Source organism: Pseudophryne corroboree, chromosome 2 (assembly GCF_028390025.1).
Source record: "Pseudophryne corroboree isolate aPseCor3 chromosome 2, aPseCor3.hap2, whole genome shotgun sequence".
Classification (NCBI taxonomy): domain Eukaryota; kingdom Metazoa; phylum Chordata; class Amphibia; order Anura; family Myobatrachidae; genus Pseudophryne; species Pseudophryne corroboree.
Genome location: NC_086445.1, coordinates 517073520 through 517087014, shown reverse-complemented (window position 1 = coordinate 517087014; position 13495 = coordinate 517073520). Strand labels below are relative to the sequence as shown.

At 45.2% G+C, this 13495-nt stretch overlaps 1 protein-coding gene and 1 pseudogene across 1 annotated transcript in view; both read left to right on the top strand.

Moving 5' to 3' along the window:
• The window catches only part of HPCA (hippocalcin), a 112723-nt gene that overhangs the window by 61653 nt on the left and 37575 nt on the right, over window positions 1–13495 (top strand). The gene's annotated exons all lie outside the window — the stretch shown is intronic.
• LOC134999326 (FMR1-interacting protein NUFIP2-like) lies at window positions 430–2446 on the top strand (annotated as a pseudogene).

The following is a 13495-nucleotide window of genomic DNA, read 5'->3' as shown; positions in this document are numbered from 1 at the left end:
AGTCCAATTGCACGCAGGAAAAAAATTTCTGCGCCACCGCAGGATTTTGACATTCAATTAGAACCCATAAAATTTCTCACACCTCCAGAACAAGTCCGATTTTTGCTAAAATTGTTATTTTGAGGAAAAATCACCAGGACTTGCTATGGGACCCCGGCGGCACCCCCTCCATGAGGACTAATTAAACAATTGGTCAGTTGTTAATCACCTTCCGAAGTGGGGTCCTCTTCATCCAGCGCCAGGAGCTGGTCCTCTGCAGCAGCAGGGAGGCGTGTGGAGTGTATGCGAGTGTTTCATGTGTGTGCATTTATGTGAGTGTCCCCCAGTGTGTGGAATCCCCGCTCCCCCCCCCCCCCTGCAGTGTAATCCCCCACCGAAGCCAACTGCTTGGAGAACTACATCTCCCAGCAGCCCCTCCCCAGTGGCAAGATGGAGGGGAGACCCCTGGGAGCCAAAGAGCACCAGAAAGGTGAGTATATATATATATATATATATATATCTATCTATCCATAGAGGAGGGGAGCACTCACTAGACTTCTTTAAAAGGTAGATCCTTTATTCAGAACATGGGATAAAAATCACATCGACGTTTCAGTCCTGTGTTGGACCTTTGTCAAAGGATATACCTTTTAAAGAAGTCTGGCGAGTGCTCCCCTTCTCTATGGATATATTGGAAGAATAACCAGCTGGTTGTTTTTCATTTGGAATGCACCCCAGCCATAGAATTTGCAAACGTGAGTGTGGATCACATGGACTGTTTAAATATATATATATATATATATATATATATATATATATATATATACAGAGGATCCCATATGCGTGGGAAGGATGGCACTCCACGGACTTCTTAAATTGAGTGAAATCACTCTATTTAAAGAAGTCTGGCGAGTGCTCCCCTTCTCTATGGATATATTGGAAGAATAACCAGCTGGTTGTTTTTCATTTGGAATGCACCCCAGCCATAGAATTTGCAAACGTGAGTGTGGATCACATGGACTGTTTAAATATATATATATATATATATATATATATACAGAGGATCCCATATGCGTGGGAAGGATGGCACTCCACGGACTTCTTAAATTGAGTGAAATCACTCTATTTAAGAAGTCCGTGGGGTGCCATCCTTCCCACGCATATGGGATCCTCGGTATATCTTCTGCAGGAACGGCACCCTGGCAGCTGCACAGCATCATTGAGTGCCTCTCCACCTATGTATATATATATATATATATATATATAATTTTTTTTTTCATGCGCCACAAAGTTTTCAGCTATGAAAACCTTGCAAACAAAAGAGATTGGATACCGCAGGTATCTGGAGTGCACATACCCGCGGTAATCCAAAATTGGGTTTGAGGTTCTTTACCTCACTAAGGGGGTCATTCCGAGTTGATCGTAGCTGTGCTAAATTTAGCACAGCTACGATTGTAAACTCAGACATGCGGGGGGACGCCCAGCACAGGGCTAGTCCGCCCCGCATGTCAGTGCCACCCCCCCGCACAAATACAAAAGCATTGCACAGAGGCGATGCCTTTGTATCTGTGGAGTAACTCCTGGCCAGCGCAGCTCCTGCGGCTGGCCGGGAGTTGTGTGTCGCTGCCGCTGGCTGCAGCGTCTGCGTGAGACGTCACGCAGCGTCCATGCCCCCTCAACAGTTTGGCCGGACCACGCCTACTAAACGGCGGCTTAACGCCGCCATTCAGCCCCCTCCCGCCCAGTGACCGCCTCTGTCTCAGAGGCGATCGCTGGGTACCGACGACTGCCATGCGCCGGCGCATGCGCAGTTCCGAACCGATCGCTGTGCTGCGACAAACTGCAGCGAGCGATCGGGTCGGAATGAACCCCCAAACCTCGTGCGCAATTGGATTCTCCCCATAACTCTGAAAAAAGCAATCTGCCCTTTTTACCTGGCCTTTTACTATGCAGAATGCCCTAGCTTGGGAGAAAATGTTCAGAATCAGTGGGCCTTTTCTTCTGTAAATGGTCCTAGTGCTGATCATGAGACAGGAACAGATAAGCCAGATATTGGTCAAATGATCAGGGAGCGCCCAGCCACAACATTTTCACAGGGTGCCGAAATTGTTGCCTCAGAAAATGAGCACCCGGTATTCTCCAAATCCTATGAGGTGGACAAACAGACTAGACCCAGGTACCATATGGTGCCACGCTAACAGTGACTCATGGGTCTGGGGGAGATGGGGCTATGTTATCCTTAAATCCACAGCATTTATGGGAGCTGCAAAAGCTGGAAGCTGCCAGCCAGGGTTCTTAGTGTTTTAGTCCAAGGTCTAGTAAATAGAATTTACTCTTCAGACTTTCCTGAAAGACTTCCGCCAAAGACAAGAGGTACTAAGGAGATCTTAATTGCAAAGATATCTGGGGTTCTTTTGACCTGAGAACTGCTATTATGTATCAGACAAAAGAGATGGAATCACAATAGGATAATCACTTATAATGAAGCCATGTACATCCCTGACCTCACTGCTGCCAGGGGGATTGCTGGGAATGATGCGTGAGAGACATTATCTGGCTGTCATGCCCCTTTAAAAATAAATAAATCTTGCATAAAGCCGCGGTGAGTGGGAAACAATGAAGCAGAATTAAATCAATGGCTATATAATGCATAATTCTATCATATCTAAATAATATATACAAATATATATATATATATATATATATATATATATATATACATATGTGTGTGTGTGTTATGTTTAGATAACTAGGTATAGAAAATTATTATTATATAGAAATGTATATATATATACAGGTTGAGTATCCCATATCCAAATATTCCGAAATACTGACTTTTTTGAGTGAGAGTGAGATAGTGAAACCTTTGTTTTTTGATGGCTCAATGTACACAAACTTTGTTTAATACACATAGGCCCTCATTCCGAGTCGTTCGCTCTGTAATTTTCATCGCATCGCAGTGAAATTCCGCTTAGTACGCATGCGCAATAATCGCACTGCGACTGCGCCAAGTAATTTTACAATGAAGATAGTATTTTTACTCACGGCTTTTTCTTCGCTCCGGCGATCGTAGTGTGATTGACAGGAAATGGGTGTTACTGGGCGGAAACACGGCGTTTTCGGGGCGTGTGGATAAAAACGCCACCGTTTCCGGAAAAAACGCAGGAGTGGCCGGAGAAACGGGGGAGTGTCTGGGCGAACGCTGGGTGTGTTTATGACGTCAAACCAGGAACGACAAGCACTGAACTGATCGCAGATGCCGAGTAAGTCTGAAGCTACTCTGAAACTGCTAAGTAGTTTGTAATCGCAATATTGCGAATACATCGGTCGCAATTTTAAGAAGCTAAGATACACTCCCAGTAGGCGTAGGCTTAGCCTGAGCAACTCTGCTAAATTCGCCTTGCGAGCGATCAACTCGGAATGAGGGCCATAGTTATTAAAAATATTGTATTAAATGACCTTCAGGCTGTGTGTATAAGGTGTATATGTAACATAAATGCATTCTGTGCTTAGACTTAGGTCCCATCACCATGATATCTCATTATGGTATGCAATTATTCCAAAATACGGAAAAATCCCATATCCAAAATACCTCTGGTCCCAAGCATTTTGGATAAGGGATACTCAACCTGTATAATAGTTATTTAAAGAAACAAAACAATGAAAATGTTATTAGAACAACTTTGATATAATCAGAAAACAAAACATTATTTCCTTGTTTAAGAAAACAAAGTAAAACATGCAACCCTGGTACAAATCTATATTATTCTTTAGCCTCACTGGGAATTTGTTTTTCTTTTGTCATCTTCAAAAAAGACTGCAGCACTTAAAGTTGACAAGTAGTTAGCACTGGCGTACACGCTCTTGTTATCAAGATACATCGGAATCACATGTGCAAATGGCCCCACTTGTATTCCTCATCTTATTTTCTCTGACGTCCTAGTGGATGCTGGGAACTCCGTAAGGACCATGGGGAATAGCGGCTCCGCAGGAGACTGGGCACAAAAAGAAAAGCTTTAGGACTACCTGGTGTGCACTGGCTCCTCCCCCTATGACCCTCCTCCAAGCCTCAGTTAGATTTTTGTGCCCGACCGAGCAGGGTGCAATCTAGGGGGCTCTCCTGAGCTTCTTAGAAAAAAGTTAGTTTTAGGTTTTTTATTTTCAGTGAGACCTGCTGGCAACAGGCTCACTGCAACGAGGGACTGAGGGGAGAAGAAGCGAACCTGCCTGCTTGCAGCCAGCTTGGGCTTCTTAGGCTACTGGACACCATTAGCTCCAGAGGGATCGAACACAGGCCCAGCCTCGGAGTCCGGTCCCAGAGCCGCGCCGCCAGCCCCCTTACAGAGCCAGAAGCAAGAAGAGGTCCGGAAAATCGGCGGCAGAAGACATCAGTCTTCACCAAGGTAGCGCACAGCACTGCAGCTGTGCGCCATTGCTCCTCATGCACACCTCACACTGCGGTCACTGATGGGTGCAGGGCGCTGGGGGGGGGGGGGGGCGCCCTGAGCAGCAATATTAACACCTTGGCTGGCAAAAATACATCACATATAGCCCCCAGGGCTATATGGATGTACATTAACCCCTGCCAGATTTTACAAAAAAGCGGGAGAAAAGTCTGCCGAAAAGGGGGCGGAGCTATCTCTCTCAGCACACTGGCGCCATTTTCCCTCACAGCTCCGCTGGAAGGACGTCTCCCTGACTCTCCCCTGCAGTCCTGCACTACAGAAAAGGGTAAAAAAGAGAGGGGGGGCACTAATTAGGCGCAGTATTACAGATAACAGCAGCTATAAGGGAAAACACTCTATATAGTGATATCCCTGTGTATATATAGCGCTCTGGTGTGTGCTGGCATACTCTCCCTCTGTCTCCCCAAAGGGCTAGTGGGGTCCTGTCCTCTATCAGAGCATTCCCAGTGTGTGTGCTGTGTGTCGGTACGGCTGTGTCGACATGTATGAAGAGGAAAATGATGTGGAGGCGGAGCAATTGCCTGTAGTGGAGATGTCACCCCCTAGGGGGTCGACACCTGAGTGGATGGGCTTATGGAAGGAATTACGTGAAAGTGTCAACTCTTTACATAAGAAGTTTGATGACATGGGACAGCCGGCTTCTCAGCTTGTGCCTGTCCAGGAGTCTCAAAGGCCATCAGGGGCTCTAAAACGCCCGCTACCTCAGATGGCAAATACAGACGTCGACACGGATACTGACTCCAGTGTCGACGACGAGGAGACAAATGTAACTTCCAGTAGGGCCACACGTTACATGATTGAGGCAATGAAAAATGTTTTACACATTTCTGATAATACCACAGGTACCACTAAAAAGGGTATTATGTTTGGTGAGAAAAAACTACCGGTAGTTTTTCCTACATCTGAGGAATTAAATGAAGTGTGTGATGAAGCGTGGGTTTCTCCTGATAAAAAACAAATAATTCCTAGGAAGTTATTGGCAATGTACCCTTTCCCGCCAGAGGATAGGGCGCGTTGGGAAACTCCCCCTAGGGTAGATAAAGCGCTCACACGCTTGTCCAAACAGGTGGCACTACCGTCTCCGGATACGGCCGCCCTTAAGGATCCTGCTGACAGAAAGCAGGAGACTATCCTGAAGTGTATATACACACACACTGGTGTTATACTGCGACCAGCAATCGCCTCAGCCTGGATGTGCAGTGCTGGGGTGGCTTGGTCAGACTCCCTGACAGACAATATTGTTACCCTGGATAGGGACAGTATATTACTGACTGTAGAGCATTTAAAAGATGCATTTTTATACATGCGTGATGCACAGAGGGATATTTGCCGACTGGCATCACGAGTAAGTGCTATGTCCATTTCCGCCAGAAGGGGGTTATGGACTCGGCAGTGGTCAGGTGATGCCGATTCTAAAAGACATATGGAAGTATTGCCTTATAAAGGGGAGGAGTTATTTGGGGTAGGTCTGTCGGACCTGGTTTCCACGGCAACTGCTGGGAAATCCACGTTTTTACCCCAGGTCGCCTCTCAACAAAAGAAGACATCGTATTATCATGCGCAGTCCTTTCGGCCCCATAAGGGCAAGCGGGCAAAAGGCTCCTCTTTTCTGCCCCGTGGCAGAGGGAGAGGAAAAAGGCTGCAGCAAACAGCCAGTTCCCAGGAACAGAAGTCCTCCCCCGCTTCCGCCAAGTCCTCAGCATGACGCTGGGGCTCTACAGGCGGACTCAGGTACGGTGGGGGCCCGTCTCAAGAATTTCAGCGCACAGTGGGCTCGCTCACAAGTAGATCCCTGGATCCTTCAGGTAGTATCTCAGGGGTACAAATTGGAATTCGAGACGTCTCCCCCTCGCCGTTTCCTAAAGTCTGCCTTACCGGCGACTCCTTCCGACAGGGAGGCGGTATTAGAAGCTATCCACAAGCTGTATTCCCAGCAGGTGATAATCAAGGTACCCCTCCTGCAACAAGGAAAGGGGTATTATTCCACAATGTTTGTGGTACCGAAGCCGGACGGCTCGGTGAGACCCATTTTAAATCTAAAGTCATTGAACACTTACATAAAGAAGTTCAAATTCAAGATGGAGTCACTCAGAGCGGTTATCTCGAGCCTGGAGGAAGGGGATTATATGGTGTCTCTGGACATCAAGGATGCTTACCTGCATGTCCCAATTTACCCTTCTCACCAAGTGTACCTCAGGTTTGTGGCACAGAACTGCCACTATCAGTTCCAAACGCTGCCGTTTGGATTGTCCACGGCACCGCGGGTCTTTACCAAGGTAATGGCCGAAATGATGATACTCCTTCAAAGGAAGGGAGTTTTAATGATCCCGTACTTGGACGATCTCCTGATAAGGGCGAGATCCAGGGAACAGTTGGTAGTCGGGGTAGCACTGTCTCAAGAAGTGTTACGACAGCACGGTTGGATTCTCAATATTCCAAAATCGCAGCTGATCCCGACGACACGTCTTCTGTTCCTAGGGATGATTCTGGACACAGTCCAGAAAAAGGTATTTCTCCCGGAGGATCTAGTCAGAAACCTCCTAAAACTAGTGATGAGCGGATTCGGTTTTACTCGGTTTTACTCGGTTCTCAAAAACGAATCTTATTGGCTCACTGATGTCACGTGTTTTGGATAGCCAATAAGATTCGGTTTTGAGAACCGAGTAAAACCGAGTAAAACCGAATCCGCTCATCACTACCTAAAACCAGGTCAAGTATCGGTGCATCAATGCACAAGGGTCCTGGGAAAAATGGTGGCTTCTTACGAAGCAATTCCATTCGGCAGATTCCACACAAGAACTTTCCAGTGGGACCTGCTGGACAAATGGTCCGGATCGCATCTTCAGATGCATCAGAGGATAACCCTGTCACCAAGGACAAGGGTGTCTCTCCTGTGGTGGTTGCAGAGTGCCCATCTTTTAGAGGGCCGCAGATTCGGCATTCAGGACTGGGTCCTGGTGACCACGGATGCCAGCCTTCGAGGCTGGGGAGCAGTCACACAGGGAAGAAATTTCCAGGGAGTGTGGTCAAACCTGGAGACCTCACTTCACATAAATATCCTGGAGCTAAGGGCCATTTACAATGCCCTAAGCCAAGCGAGACCTCTGCTTCAGGACCAGCCGGTGTTGATCCAGTCGGACAACATCACGGCGGTCGCCCACGTAAACAGACAGGGCGGCACAAGAAGCAGGAGGGCAATGGCAGAAGCTGCAAGGATTCTCCGATGGGCGGAAAATCATGTGATAGCACTGTCAGCAGTGTTTATTCCGGGAGTGGACAACTGGGAAGCAGACTTCCTCAGCAGACACGACCTCCACCCGGGAGAGTGGGGACTTCACCCGGAGGTTTTCCACATGATTGTAAGCCGTTGGGAAAAACCACAGGTGGACATGATGGCGTCCCGCCTCAACAAAAAACTAAAAAGTTATTGCGCCAGGTCAAGGGACCCTCAGGCGATAGCTGTGGACGCCCTGGTAACGCCGTGGGTGTACCAGTCGGTTTATGTGTTCCCTCCTCTGCCGCTCATACCCAAGGTACTGAGAATTATAAGACGGAGAGGAGTAAGAACTATACTCGTGGCTCCGGATTGGCCAAGAAGGACTTGGTACCCGGAACTTCAAGAGATGCTCACAGAGGACCCGTGGCCTCTACCTCTAAGAAGGGACCTGCTCCAGTAGGGACCCTGTCTGTTCCAAGACTTACCGCGGCTGCGTTTGACGGCATGGCGGTTGAACGCCGGATCCTGAAGGAAAAAGGCATTCCAGAAGAAGTCATCCCTACTTTGATAAAAGCCAGAAAGGATGTAACCGCAAAGCATTATCACCGCATTTGGCGAAAATATGTTGCGTGGTGCGAGGCCAGGAAGGCCCCGACGGAGGAATTTCAACTGGGTCGATTCCTGCATTTCCTGCAAACAGGAGTGTCTATGGGCCTCAAATTGGGATCCATTAAGGTTCAGATTTCGGCCCTGTCGATTTTCTTCCAGAAAGAACTGGCTTTAGTTCCTGAAGTTCGGACGTTTGTCAAGGGGGTGCTGCATATACAGCCTCCTTTTGTGCCTCCAGTGGCACCTTGGGATCTCAATGTAGTTTTGGGGTTCCTAAAATCACATTGGTTTGAACCACTTAGATCTGTGGATTTAAAATATCTCACGTGGAAAGTGGTCATGCTGTTGGCCCTGGCTTCGGCCAGGCGCGTGTCGGAATTGGCGGCTTTATCCTGTAAAAGCCCTTATCTGATTTTCCATTCGGACAGGGCGGAATTGAGGACTCGTCCTCAGTTTCTCCCTAAGGTGGTGTCAGCGTTTCACCTGAACCAGCCTATTGTGGTGCCTGCGGCTACTAGGGACTTGGAGGACTCCAAGTTGCTAGACGTTGTCAGGGCCCTGAAAATATATATTTCCAGGACGGCTGGAGTCAGAAAATCTGACTCGCTGTTTATCCTGTACGCACCCAACAAGCTGGGTGCTCCTGCTTCTAAGCAGACTATTGCTCGCTGGATTTGTAATACAATTCAGCTTGCGCATTCTGTGGCAGGCCTGCCACAGCCAAAATCTGTAAAAGCCCACTCCACAAGGAAGGTGGGCTCATCCTGGGCGGCTGCCCGAGGGGTCTCGGCTTTACAACTTTGCCGAGCTGCTACTTGGTCAGGGTCAAATACCTTTGTAAAATTTTACAAATTTGACACTCTGGCTGAGGAGGACCTTGAGTTTTCTCATTCGGTGCTGCAGAGTCATCCGCACTCTCCCGCCCATTTGGGAGCTTTGGTATAATCCCCATGGTCCTTACGGAGTTCCCAGCATCCACTAGGACGTCAGAGAAAATAAGAATTTACTTACCGATAATTCTATTTCTCGTAGTCCGTAGTGGATGCTGGGCGCCCATCCCAAGTGCGGTTTGTCTGCAATACTTGTACATAGTTATTGTTAACTAATCGGGTTCTTGTTGTGAGCCATCTATTCAGAGGCTCCTCTGTTATCATGCTGTTAACTGGGTTTTGTATCACAAGTTGTACGGTGTGATTGGTGTGGCTGGTATGAGTCTTACCCGGGATTCAAAAATCCTTCCTTATTGTGTACGCTCGTCCGGGCACAGTATCCTAACTGAGGCTTGGAGGAGGGTCATAGGGGGAGGAGCCAGTGCACACCAGGTAGTCCTAAAGCTTTTCTTTTTGTGCCCAGTCTCCTGCGGAGCCGCTATTCCCCATGGTCCTTACGGAGTTCCCAGCATCCACTACGGACTATGAGAAATAGAATTATCGGTAAGTAAATTCTTATTTGTACCCATTAATGGCTTCAACATGTGACACGTATCCCTGCTAATAACAATGGAAACATTTTTATGTTTAAAATAAATAAATATATAATATATTCTATATTACTCTTTTTTCTAGTTTTCTTCTGGAACTTAGAAAGGAATATCAAAGCAAAAAAAAAAAAAAGCAGGGTGTCTTACAAAATATTTTTCACTAGTTTTGGAACTGTAGACAAATGCACTTTTCCAATTCTGGAAATAATTTGGACGAGCCGGTGTCTTCATTTTTGATCAAAGGAATTTTTGTCCTGTCAAAGATTAGAAAACATGCTTTACAAGTAAATAACAAAGGTGAATGAATGAATAAATAAATGAATAATTAAATAAAGGTAGAGCACCAGTTGCAAGTCTATCCAAGTTGTACCAGGGTGTTAGTTGACAGAATTTACGTAAAAAATAGCCGCTAAACCTTTCTTATTCATGTTTCCATGGTAAATAGTAAGGATACTATATACGAAAAGTGGGGACTAACTGGCGCTGTATGGGATCTGAAGCAAGCCGTGAGGGAGGGTATGGGGGTCCCCTATATGACTCCCTTGATAATAAACAATAGCATAGAGATGTAACCACTCCCTAATAGGCGCTAGATCCGTGTAAATATGATATCTCCAATATAAATTTCAAATGAGGTATCAAAATATGATAAAATATTTAATAAAATATGACAAAAATAGAAATATAAAACATGTGGTGAATCACAATGAAGGCAGGAAGGTGATCGTACCCGTATATTTGGTGGGAGCCGCAGGTGTTGAGAAAGCAGAGCACCCCGGGAAATACCATGTTATAGGCTCCAGAGATTTAATTCCCACATGACCGTCCACGTGACCCACAGCATGCAGAGGTTGTCCGTCTTGATAATGGAATAAGGCACAGCAGGGCAAGACCAACGCGTTTCGGGACTATGCTGTCCCTTTTTCAAGGCTGATTGGTAAGGATACTGTAGGCAGTAGTAAAGCAATAGCAGGAGTGTCTAGCGCTTTCTATGGATACAATTGTTTTCCTTTGCTGCTGATGTTTTTGTCAGTAACAGGCCTTGGGCAAGTTCTGTAAACCATCATGAACATAAATATTCCATAAAGCTCATTCTCAAGTAACAACAAATGGAATCTTGAAAGTATGTGTTTATATAATATTGCAGTTTACCCTTAAATACAACAATTGAACAAGTCCATTAGCATAGAGAATATTGTCATCTTGTAAACCACATTTATAGCAATTAGAATAAGGAAAAATCACTTTGAGAAACTTAATTTGGGAGTGTAGCAGGCCCAGTATCTTAGAATGCATTTTGGCTTATGGTATGGAGACCCAGGAGTTGATGTATAAAGCAGTGAAAAGAGTTTACCAGTGGAGGAGTTGTTCATAGCTTCGAGATTTTATCAAGCATTTATCAAATACATTCTATAAAATAATAGATAGAAACTGGTTGCTATGGGCAACTTCTCCACTGGTCCGCTTCTTCATACTGCTCACTGTTTGATACATAAACCTCTAACTGTTTATTCATCGATTGTACAATTGTAGATAGTACTAAAGTGGTGGGCCCTACACACTTAGCGATTACACTGAAAGATATGAACGAGAACTCGTTCATATCATTCAGTGTGGAAGTACCACGGCCCGCTCTCGTTCATCGTTGTTGCCGGGTCGCTTATACATGCGGGCCAATATGGACAATCTCATCCGGGTGACCGGGGGAGTGAAGAAACGCCACTCCCCCCATCAACCCCCCCCCCCCTCACCGCCGGGTCATCCGTCGGCCGTCAGGCACCTCGGTGGCAAATCGCCCAGTGTGTAGGGCTCTTAGGGAATACTTATCTCCACTTGGCCCGACTACCCGTCATCCTATCTAAATCTAGAGCTTGTCTAGTCTGGAAATAGATGTAGGAAGTAAAGAATATATCTTAGGGTCTTCAATACCATGCACCATCCAGTCCATACTGCTTATAGTTATCAGTGTGCATATAGACGGCAGGAACTGTAAGTGAGAGAGAGAGTTTATAGAAAAAAAGTATACGCATTGTACATATTTTATATGCTATAAAAACTTTAATTGAAATCTTGAATAATTTGTTTTCAATAGTGGCCTCGATAGGTGCGGGTGCTTGAATGACTTTAAGGATCCAAGGGTGCTGCGGCCCAGAAAAGGTTAAGAAATACTGGCTTACATGATTTATTTATTTATTTTTACCATAAACAGTAACACATTTATATAGATAGACAGGGAGGCGATCACGAGACCGCCTGTCAGGATCCCGGCGGTCACAATGCCGACGCCGGAATCCCGAAAGGCGGTAAAATCCCGCAGCTGGAATACTGGCGCAACATGCTTTTCTCCCTATGTGGGTGTCCACCCATAGAGGGAAAACAGATCCTGTGGCGGGCGCAGAGAGCCTGCAAGGGGCTTTCTAGTGCTCGCCCCACTGCCGGCATACTGGTGCCGGTAAAACATATGTATTCCGATAGACATTATAAGCACCTGTATAGTAGAACACATGTTAGGCTTTAAATAAACCCCTTCCAGTGTTAACTACTGTTTTGAATACTCTGGAGATTGTAGAATTTTTCTGATTACTATGCTTCTTGTTGTTCCAGTCAGGATGATGATTAACAGCTCCATTAAAGATGGACTACTGCCAGATTTTCTGCCTGTTAAATAATAATAATAATAATAATAATATTTTATTTATATACAGGGTTCGCTGGTTTAAACCAAATGGTTTCTTAAGAATGCAGACACGGCACCTTGACTTCTTTAAAAAAGCCTATTATACCCCAAAAAATTGTGTTTTCAAAACATTTATGCTAGTGGCATGGCAAATGCTAATGCTTAACGCCTCCTTTTTTGTTTGTGTATTTCTATGAAAAGTGCTTTTGCATTTTCCATTTGTATTACTATCCAGATTTATTCAGTTATAAGTAATACATATGACTAATGCTTAACATTAATTTATTCTTACTTTCAATTTTATCTATCTCTAAGTGTACTTTGTATGTTTTAATAAGTTTAGTCTGTCTATATATATTCAGATGTAATAGGAATAATAAGCAGTAAAAAAATTGGTTTTATTGAAAGATGTAAAATCATATCAAAGCTTAATAACTGTGGATACATGGCTGATCACGGTTTCTTATACATAGCAATGTTTCACAGTATTAATATAATAAGCAGGATTCCTTTTTTTCCCATTAAAATTTTAATGCAAAAAAAAAAAAAACTGGTTTAAACTTTTCTACACTTCATTGTTTCTGTACTGTATTATATTTCTTCTTTTAAACCCCCCTTGAAGTATAGAAAAGTTTTTCAAAAATAGAGAGCATGGAGATACTAAAGGGACATTAAGGAAATAATAATAATAACAGTCAGTGAAGGAAATGCTTGAGTAAGCAGGAAAGTCTTAAGTCTAGAGTGGGGGCCTTTCGAACTATGGGGAAGCAAGAGCCGCATGGCTAAAAACGTGATCCCCAGATGAATTTCGGGAGATTCTAGGTACAGCTAAAAGTCCTTCATCTACAGATCACAATGATGAAGTGTGGTAGTATGGAATCAAAAGCTGTTTCAGGTATGTTGAACCCTGGTCATGTAGGGCTTTGAAAGTCAGTAAGCCAATCTTGAAGATGATTCGCCATCTTGCAGGCAGCCAGTGGAGGGAGTACAGAATGGGTGTTATGTGGTAGGAACGGGGCTGATTGGCTAACAGCATGGCAGCTGCGTTTTGTACCAGCTGTAAGCGG